General features: G+C 37.5%; 1 pseudogene; it reads left to right on the forward strand.

Annotated features, from left to right (window-relative positions):
- Positions 1-4,193: 4,193 nt before the first annotated feature.
- LOC105493767 (ATP synthase subunit beta, mitochondrial pseudogene) lies at positions 4,194-5,841 on the forward strand (annotated as a pseudogene).
- Positions 5,842-8,845: the final 3,004 nt, after the last annotated feature.

Raw genomic sequence — 8,845 nt, forward strand, 5'->3', positions numbered from 1 at the left:
CATGGGCAGTTCCAGATCAAGGAGGAGAAGAAAGTATTCATGGGACCACTCAAGAACACCGCATGTTCTCACTCATAGGTGGGAACTGAACAATGAGATCACTTGGACTCAGGAAGGGGAACATCACACACCAGGGCCTATCATGGGGAGGGGGGAGGGGGGAGGGATTGCATTGGGAGTTATACCTGATGTAAATGACGAGTTGATGGGTGCTGACGAGTTGATGGGTGCAGCACACCAACATGGCACAAGTATACATATGTAACAAACCTGCACGTTATGCACATGTACCCTACAACTTAAAGTATAATAATAATAAATAAATTAAAAAAAAAAAGAAAAACCAAATTGCAAAGGAAGAAGCTTATTTAGTGCCAGGAACAGATTTTGCAGCTGGTGGGGTCTCAATAAAAGTTATTTTCCACCGGCAAAAAAAAAGAAATCATAGATGACACAAACAAATAGAAAAACATCCACTGCTCATGGATTGCAAGAATCAATATTGGGAAAATGACCATACTATGCTAAACAATGTACAGACTTAATGCAATTCTTATGTAAATGCCAACATCATTTCAGAGAATTAGAAAAAACAATCCTAAAATTTATATGAATCCAAAAAAGAGCCTGAATAGCCAAACTAATTCTAAGCAAAAAGAACAAATCTAGAAGCATCACATTACCCAACTTCAAATCATACTACAAGGATATAGTAACCAAAATAGCATGGTACTGTGATAAATGTAGACCCATAGACCAACAGAATAGAATAGAGAACCTAGATATAAAACCAAATACCTACAACCAGCTTGTCCTTGATAAAGTAGACAAAAATATACACTGCACTTGATTCAGTGTCCTTGGGTAGTCATGAATAGGAGAATAAAACTGGATTCTGACCTCTCAGCACATACAAAAATTAACTCAAGATAGATTAAAGACTTAAATCTAATACCTGAAACCATAAAAATTCCCAAAGTAAACCTAGTAAAAACTCTTCTGGACATTTGCCTAGGCAACGAATTTATGAGTAAGACCTCAAAAGCAAATGCAACAAAACAAAATTAAATAAACGATACCCAATTAAACTGGAAGCTTCTGCACAGCAAAAGAAGTGACCAACAGGGTAAATGGGCAACCTACAGAATGGGAGAAAATATTTGTAAACTGTGCATCTGACCAATGACTAATATGCAGAATCTATAAGGAACTCAAACAAATCAGTAAGAAAGAAAACCCCAAATAACCCCATAAAAAAGTGGGCAAACAACATGAACAGAAATTTCTCTAAGAAGATATGCAAATTGCCAACAGGTGTATTAAAAAAGTACTCAATATCACTAATCATCAGGGAAATGCAAATTAAAACCACAATGAGATACCATCTTACTCTTGCAAAAATGGCCATTATTAGAAAGTCAAAAAACAACAAATGTTGGCATGGATGTAGTATAAAGGGGACATATGTGCACTGCTAATGGAAATGTAAAGTAGTATTTACAACCTCTGTGGAAAACAGGATGGTGATTTCTCAAAGAACTAAAAGGAGACCCGTCATTCAATCCAGCAATCCCACTACTGGTTATCTACCCAAAGGAAAATAAGTCATTGTATAAAAAAGACACCTGCACATGTGTACTTATTGCAGCACAATTTACAATTGCAAAGGTATAGAATCAACCTAATGCCCATCAAGAAAATGTTCCACACACACCATGGAAGACTACTCAGCCATTACAAAGAATGCAATCATCTCTTTTGCAGCAACTTGGATGGAACTGGAGGCCATTATCCTATGTGATGTAACTCAGGAACAGAAAACCAAATATGGCATTTTCTCACTTTTAAGTAGGAGCTAAGTTATGGGTATGCAAAGGCATAGAGAGTGGTAATATGAACATTGGAGACTGAGAAGTTGGGAGGGTAGAAGGAGGGAAAGGAATAGAAAACTACTTTTACAATGTACACTACTAGGCTGACAGGTGCCCTAAAATCCCAGACTTCATCACTATATAATTCATCCATGTAACTAGAAACCAGTTATACCCCCAAAAGCTACTGAAATAAAACAATATATGTAAACTAAAATAAATTTAAAACTTCTCTATGAAAGACACCACCAAGAGGATGAGCAGACATGCCACAGACTATGAGAAAATGTTTGCAAAATACATATCTAATAAAAGACTATTATCTAAAATGTACAGTTAACTCTTATAACGTACAAATAAGAAAGTAAAAAATCAGATTTAAAAATCATCAAATAATTATCCTAATCAAATTGATGCAGGAACAGAAAACCAAATACTACATGTTCTCACTTATAAGTGAGAGCTAAACACTGGGTACTCATGGACATAAAGGTGTCAACACTGGACTGGACTATACACTAGACACTAGACTGACTATTGGAGAAACAAGTAAAGAAAGTGGGGGGCATGAGGACTGAAAAACTAACTCTTGGGTACTATTCTCACTACCTGGGTGACACGATCATTTGTATCCCAAACCTCAGCATCATTCAACATACCCATGTAACAAACCTGCACATGTACACCCTGAATTTAAAACAAAAGCTGAAATTATTTTACACATTTTAAACCCTGTGTTTCAACGGAGATTAAATTAATTAATATAATACGGGAACAAAATTAAATTACTATAATACAAAAATATTTTAAAATGGGCAAAAGACAAGAACAGATATTTCACCAAAGAAGATATACAGATGGCAAATAAGCATGTAAAAAAAAAATGTTCAACATCATGTGCCATTAGGAAAATTCAAATTAAAACAACAGTGGGATACCACTACACATCCCTTGGAATTACCAAAATCCAGAACAGTGACAGCACCAAATGCTGACAGGTATGTGGAGCAATGGAAACTCTCATTCATTGCTGGTAGTAATGCGAAGTAGTATAGCTACCTTAGAAGACAGTTTGGCAGTTCTTAAAACACTAAACATACTCTTACCATGTGATTTGGCAATTGCTGTCCTTGGTATTTACCTAGATGAGTTTAAAACTCATGTCTACAAAAAACCCTGCACACAGATGTTTATAACAGCTTTATTCATAATTGACAAAACTTGGAAAAAGCCAAGATGTCCTTCAGCAAAACCGTGGTATGTCCAGACAATAGAATATACTCAACAATTAAAAAAAGAGCCATCAAGCTATGAAAAGGCCTGAAGAAACTTCAAATGCATATTTGTAAGTGAAAGAAGCATATATAAAAAGGTTGAATACTGTATGATTCCAACAGGTGACATGCTGGAAAAGGCAAAACTTCGGAGACAATAAAAAGATAGTGATTACCAGGTGTCGGGGGTGAGAAACGGATGAATAGTCAAAGCTCAGAGGATTTCTAGGTCAGTGAAATTATTCCATATACTACAATGGTAGATGCATATCAGTATATATTTATCCAAACCTAGAGAATGTATAATACCAAGTCTGAACTCTAATGTAAGCCATGACTTTCGGAGATAATGTTATCAGTGTAGGTTCACCATTTTTAGAAAATGTATCACTCTGGTGTGGGATGTTGACTGTGGAGGAGTCTGTGCATGGAAGGGAACTCTATAATTTCTGCTCAAGTTTGAACCTAAAATGTCTCTAAAAAGTAAAGTCTGTTTTAAATAATTGCTCATATATCATGCAGCTATTTACTGAGTATCTGGTGTAACATGATATCATAAAGCTCTTCAGTAGGCTTCTTCTCTATATTCGACTTCAATTATAAGAAAGAATTACCCAATCCGTATTCTAAAGATCAATAACAGCAAAGAAGGAAACAAATAACAAAAGGTTTATAAAAATCCATAAATATTTGCTGCAAAATCATAAATTGAAATGGACAGAGAAATTAGTCGGTTTATTTTTAAAACAAATTTAATTAGAAATGTCTGAAAAACATTTCTGACCACTTCTTCGTTTACCCATCATAAGTTAATGCCAAGCTCTTAACCACCTCTATGTTTTTACATGCTCAAAATACATATTTCTTCAAAGCATTTACATTGAAAAATTGAATACATACTACATGGCTTAGCTAAAGAAATGTAAGTAAATTTAGAAAGAGTTGTTTTGATCACATTTTAGAGATTTTCTGCAGGAAAAAAAAAGTAGTTTCTACAAAAGTAATACCTTTCAAAATTGAAAGTGCTAGACTCCACCCGGACTCTACCATGTTGAGTCTTGTTGGTCCTGTGGCTGCTGCCTCAGTCTCTAGGGCCTTGCGGGGACTCAGTCCTTCAGCATCGCTATCCATAGCTCAACTCTTACTGCAGGCCATTCCCACAGCAGTCCATCCTGCCAGGGACAATGCATCACAAGCATCTCCTTTGTTGAAGGCAGACGCTCTCACTGGGAGCATCATGGCAGTCATTAATGCAGTGGTGGATGTCCAGTTTGATGGGATACCCTAAATGCCCTGGAAGTGCAAGGCAGGAAGACCAGGCTGATTTTGGAGGTGGCCCAGCATTTGGGTGAGAGCACAGTAAGGACCACTGCTGTGGGTGGTACAGAAGGCTTGGTTAGAGGCCAGAAAGTCCTGGATTCTGGTGCATCAATCAAAATTCCTGTTGGTCCTGAGACTTTGGGCAGAATCATGAATGTCATTAAGGAGCCTGATGAAAGAGGTCCCATCAAAACCACACAGTTTGCTCCCGTTCATGCTGAGGCTCCTGAGTTCATGGAAATGAGTGTTGAGCAGGAAATTCTAGTGACTGATATCAAGGTCACCAGATCTGCTAGCTCCCTGTGCCAAGGTTGGCAAAATTTGACTTTTTGGTGGTGCTGGAGTTGGCAAGACTGTAGTGATCATGGAGTTAGTAGGCAATGTCACCAAAGCCCATGGTGGTTACTCGGTGTTTGCTGGTGTTGGTGACAGGACCCGTGAGGGCAATGATTTATTCTGTGATCTGATGTTATCAGCTTAAAACATGCCACCTCCAAGATAGTGCTGGTATACGTCAAATGATTGAACCACCTGGTGCTCGTGCCCAGGTAACTCTGACTGGACTGATTGTGGCTGAATACTTCACAGATCAAGAAGGTCAAGATGTATTGCTATTTATTGATAAAATCTGTTGCTTCATCCAGGCTCGTGCAGAGGTGTCTGCCTTATCAGGCGGAATCCATTCCGCTGTGGGCTATCAGCCTACCCTGACCACTGACATGAGTACTATGCAGGAAATAATTACCACCACCAAGAAGGGATCTATCACCTCTGTACAGGCTATCTATGTGCCTGCTGATGACCTGACTGACCCTGCCTCTGCTACTACTTTTGCTCATTTGGATGTGCTGTCCCAAGTCATTGCTGAACTGGGCATCTGTCCAGCTGTGGATCCTCTAGATTCCACCTCTTGTATCATAGATCCCAACATTGTTGGCGATGAGCATTATGATGTGGCCCATGGGGTGCAAAAGATCCCGCAGGACTACAAATCCCTCCAAGGCCTCATTGCCATCCTGGGTATGGATGAACTTTCTCAGGATGACAAATTGACCATGTCCTGTGCACAGAAAATACGGTGTTACTTGTCTCAGCCATTCCAGGTTGTTGAGGTCTTTACAGGTCATATGAGGAAGCTGGTACCCCTGAAGGATACCATCAAAGGATTCTAGCAGATTTTGCCAGGTGAATATGACCATCTCCCAGAACAGATCTTCTATAGGCTAGGACCCATTGAAGAAGCTGTGGCAAAAGCTAGCTGAAGGCCATTCATTGTGAGGGGTCCTTGTCCTCTGTACTGTCCGTCTCCTTGCCCCTAATCCAAAAAGCTTCAGTTTTCTGTGTAGGCCACACAAGAAACTTGATTGAAGATGTCTTCTGAAAATTATTTAAGGTTTCCAATAAAATGTACACTCCTCAAAAAATGAAAATGCTATTAATAACTTTCAATTTCCAAATTAGAACTAATTTTTATTCCATCTGCTTTTTTCCAACTTTTATTTTAGGTTCAGTATGTACATGTGCAGGTTTGTTACATGACTAAATTGCATGTCACTGAGGTTTGGCATACAAAAGATCCCGTCACCCAGGTAGTGAGCATGGTGTCTAATAGGTAGTTTTTCAAACCTCTTCTCCATCCCACCCTTCCCCCTCTAGTAATCCCCAGTGTCTGTTGTTCCTATCTTTACGTCCATGTGCACTCAATGTTTAGCTCCCACTTACAAGTGAGAACATTCAGTATTTAGCCTTCTGTTTCTGCATTAATTTGCTTAGGATAATTGCCTGCAGCTGCATCCATGTTGCTGAAAGGACATGATTTGATTATTTCTTAAGACTGTGTAGCAATCCATGGTGTATATATACCACATTTTCTTTATCCACTTCACTGTTGATTGGCACCTAGGTTCATTCCATGTCTTTGCTATTGTGAATAATGCTGTGATGAACATACAAGTTCATGTGTCTTTTTGGTAGAATGATTTATTTTAGGGGGGTTATATACCAATAATGGAACTGCTGGGTTAAATAGTAGTTCTAAGTTCTTTGAGAAATCTCCAAACTGCTTTTCTCAGTGGCTGAACTAATTTATATTCCCACAGTGTATAAGCAGTCCTTTTCCTCCACAACCTTGCAAAAATCTGTTATTTTTGTCTTTTTAATAATAAGCATTCTAACCAATGAATCTCACCGGTTTTGAGTGTGATTTTGATTTACATTACTCTAATAATTAGTGATGCTGAGCATTTTTTTCATATATTTGTTTGCCACATGTATGTCTTCTTTTGAGAAAGGTTTGTTCATGACCTTTGCCCACTTTTAATGGGGTTATTTGTTTTTTACTTGTTGAATTCAACATTTATGCTCCTTATACATTCTGGATAGTAGGCCTTTCTTGGATGCATAGTTTGAAAATATTTTCTCCCATTCTGTAGGTTGTCTGTTTAATCTATTAATAGTTTCTTTTGCTGTACAGAAGCTCTTTAGTTTAATTCAGTCCCACTTGTCAATTTTTGTTTTTATTGCAATTGCTTTTGGAAACTTAGTCAAAGTTTTTGCCCAGGCTGATGTCTAGAATGGTATTTCCTAGGTTTTATTCTAGGGTTTCTACAGTTTTAGGTCTTACATTTCAGTCTTTAATTCATCTTGAGTTAAGTTTTGTATATGGTGCAAGGCAGGGGTCCAGTTTTGATCTTCTGCATATGGCTAGCCTGTTATTCCAGCACCATTTATTGAATAGGTAGTCCTTTCCACATTGCTTACTAGTGTTGAAGATCAGATGTTTGTAGGTGTGCAGCTTTATTTCTGGGTTCTATATCCTGTTCCATTGGTCTATATGTCTGTTTTTGTATGTATACCATGCTTTTATGGAAAATGTCATTTATTTCTCACAAGTGCTATGAGGTAGGTACTACAACTATCCCCATTATATAGATGTGGAAACTGTAGCATAGAAGATATAGAAGAGATTAAATAGCTTGCCCAAATCCATGCAGTTCTTAAATGACTAGAATTCAGAACTGAGGACTGTCTGATTCCAGAGCCTGAGCATGCTATACAACCACAAAAACTATTAAGAATCCACATTTTTTGAGATTAGAGAACAAAGGCTCAAAATCATAACAAACTTATATTGAAGAAACAGCTAGATGAGAAAAAGCCAAAATTAGTGCAGTCTAAATTATATAGCGTTGAAAAAAGAAATGAGATTGAATTATGTACTGCAATGTTATTTACCTTATCAACTACCACTAAAAATAAACCTATTCTTAAAACTGTTTTAGCACACCTCTTGTCCTAAATCCCAAATCTATGAAGTCTTTCTATCTAAACTGAGCACACCAATAAAGCAGATCACGAGAGCAAGCATCATACATTGCTGGAGAAAATCCAACCATGAAGATCACAAGAAGAAATGTTGGAATGTGTTAGTGATATTTTATTGCTGCTCAGACAGCAGTAGAAATATATTAATGTAAAAGTGGTTCCCATACATTATTTTCTTTAGGAAATACAATAGTAACTATCTCAATGGGTTTTTAATGAAAAATTAACTAGGTATTTTTTGTTTGTTTGTTTGTTTGTTTTTGAGACAGGGTCTTAGGTAGGAGTGCAGTGGTGTAATCATGGCTCACTGCAGCCCGGATCTCCCAAGCTAAAGTCATCCTTCCACCTCAGCCTCCCAAGTAGATAGGACTATTGGCGCATGCCACCACACAGAGCTAACCAGCTAATTTTTATTTTTTGTAGAGACAGGGTCTCACTATGTTGCCCAAGCTGGTCTCAAACTCCTGGGCTCAGTGATCCACCCACCTCAGCCTCCCAAAGTGCTGGGATTACAGGTGTGAGCCACCATGCCTGACCTAATAGCTTTTTAAAAGTATATAAGTAATACACATTCTGAGTAAAAGAAAATTTGAAAAATACATAGATGTATTAAAACATTTTTAAAACTGGAGTTTTTGTTTTGTTTTGTTTTTTGTTTTGTTTTGTTTTTTGCCTCTGGTCCAATTTCCACTCCAAACACTTCTGTTAATAAAGGTCATCTTTCAAAATTTATTCCTCTTGTGTACTACACACATATATACACCAGGAGAAATGAAAACACATACATATAATCTCAGATATTTTTCACACAAATAGGAATGTAGTATGTACTCTGTTTTGCAAATTGTTTTTTAATCTTATTGAAGTGTTACATAAATGAGCCAAAAATAGCCTATGTGTATTGGTCCCTTGGTTATTTATTTCTTCCCTACAGGCTGAGACCCATTAGCTTAAGTCTGCTGGTAGTAAAATACAATTTTTACACATCCAATTGTTTTAAAAATAGCCCAAACAAGCATATTTTTGCCATTTAGAGACCATCTGCTATGCATACCT

Source organism: Macaca nemestrina, chromosome X (assembly GCF_043159975.1).
Source record: "Macaca nemestrina isolate mMacNem1 chromosome X, mMacNem.hap1, whole genome shotgun sequence".
In the NCBI taxonomy this organism is placed as follows: domain Eukaryota; kingdom Metazoa; phylum Chordata; class Mammalia; order Primates; family Cercopithecidae; genus Macaca; species Macaca nemestrina.